Below are 2111 nucleotides of genomic sequence, written 5' to 3'. Positions count from 1 at the left end.
ACCAGTCGGGCGGGAGGCGGGCGGCGGGGCTGGACACCGGGGGTGCCACCTCTCCCGAAGGAAGCGCCGGGCCGGCTCCTCGGAGCGCTGCCCTTCTGCCTGCAGCTGGCAGCCCGGGGAAGATGCCGATGCCCACCAGCAGCCGGCTTGCCCCGTTACCAAAGCAATGCCCGAGTTTTTCTGGACAATTCCCGCTGTCCAAGAACCGAATTCGGACCAGCAGAACCAGCCTCCGCGCCCCCCCTGTGACAACGCAGCAGCACAGGGACCCTGGCATGGCAAGGCTCCACTTACCTACGCTATAAAACATAAAGCATTTCTACATTTGAGGAGAAACAGCCCTTTGATCTCAGTGATGCTTAAGTCGGTGATCACTAAGCGGGGAAAGATAAAACTGTGCCCGATTTTTAATCCTCCTTCTCGTATAACTGTTTTGAATGTGTTGTGCATGTGGCTATGAGAAGGCACTACCAAAAGATTTCCGGTTCAAAATGTGAAATTGTCGTTTGGTGGAGACTATGTTCTAATTACAGCGCAGAAAACGCAGCAAGCACCGAGAAACAGAGTTCTGAAAAAAGCTCTCACTGGGGTTTGTCCTTGCTCTGCAAATTCTGACATCAACCCCCCCTCTAACTCATTTATACAGCTGGGGAAGCAGTAGGAAGCAAGTCCAGAAGGATTTTTCTCTCCTTTCCCAAAACTATACCAACCTCTCTTTTCCTCTATCTGAACTTCACAAATTCAGTGTTGTTTTAAAAGACGCTTGCTTCACACAGAGCTGCCTTCCCATCCATAAATGCCCAGGATCCCTGTGCAACTATTAAAAATCTTGCTGCCAGCAAAGTGCAAATTGTGTCATTTTGGCTACCACCTCACACAACGCGGTACCCAGGAAGTGACCAGTAGACGTCATCGGGCCAGACACTTCTCACCACCACCAGCAAGGGTGGCGCATCACCCTGGTCTGCCCATCACTGCTGCTTGGCCTCTGATCCACACAACCGGCAACTAAAGCACATGCAAAAACTCAAAACTGGAGAAAGCTTATTACACCGCCTCGCATTCTGCCCCGTCAACTCAGAGGAACTCTACGAGTCCGTCAGAAAAGCCAGGTTTCAGGCTATCTGGTTGGCTGGGTTTAAAACACCACGGCGATGCTGCAACACAACTGGTACTGGTCAGCTCGATGGGCAGCTACTGCTTTGGTATGGGCTGCTGCTACACAAAACAGAGGCAGGAGACTCCCCGTCACAGAGATGGTATCTTCACATTCATTTGTGTAACTGTTGGTTACTGCTCTAAGCCCCTTCCCCATGTCAATGTGTATATTTGTATACATAAGCAGACATGCACATATATACCATGCAGAAATAATTGAAATTCGCAATCCCGTCTGTCGTGCAGAATCATAAAAATACTGCATGTGAAAAGAGATTGTCCATTTGATCTCAAAGGAACGATAAAAGAAAAAATGGTTGGTTTCAGTGGATAAAAGTAGACAAATTTCCAGCTGCATCTGTTCCCACAGTGCTGCTGACGATCCTTTAAGTCACGGTGTGTTTTTTCCGACCAAGATCTACTTTAGTTCCATAAACCAACAGCTTTGCCGGCCCAGTTAGACGTTACTGTATTTTATGGGTTTTTTTGGTTTTTTTTTTTTTTTTACACATGATGAACTGGGTTTAATGCCTTAGTTTACTATGATTTCAATAGCTTTTTATTTATAGCACCAACATCTTTTTTCATGAAAACGCTGATGCCACATAGAGATTTTAAAAGTCTCGGGATAAAGGCAGACAGCAGAAAACACAAGGAACTCAAAAGTTGGGAAGATCTGTAAAAGCAGTAACTGCGATCTACAACGGGAATGTTGTAAAAGTCGTAAGCTTGTTCCTCCTTCAGTTTATCTAAAAAATATCACTAACGGTTTGTAAACTGTGACTGCTCTGGCTCTACCACGTGGGTGCAATTATAATTCCCTTTTGCTTTATTTAGCCATTTTACACCTCTGCACAATACACAAAACTGAAGGGGTGAGAACAGGAAAGAGGCCGCCGAACGCTTTGCCGTTTGCGTAGAGCCAGCTCCCCCTGAAACCCAGGCACACTGTG

The 2111-nt window shown here is 46.9% G+C and overlaps 1 protein-coding gene across 1 annotated transcript in view; it reads right to left on the bottom strand.

Annotated features, from left to right (window-relative positions):
• Positions 1 to 2111, bottom strand: part of SAMD11 (sterile alpha motif domain containing 11) — a 127836-nt gene that overhangs the window by 123524 nt on the left and 2201 nt on the right.

Source organism: Egretta garzetta, unplaced genomic scaffold (assembly GCF_000687185.1).
Source record: "Egretta garzetta isolate BGI_Z169 unplaced genomic scaffold, ASM68718v1 scaffold29, whole genome shotgun sequence".
Taxonomy (NCBI): Eukaryota; Metazoa; Chordata; class Aves; order Pelecaniformes; family Ardeidae; genus Egretta; species Egretta garzetta.
Note: the sequence above shows the minus strand (reverse complement) of the source record. Positions and strands in the feature narration are given on the sequence as shown.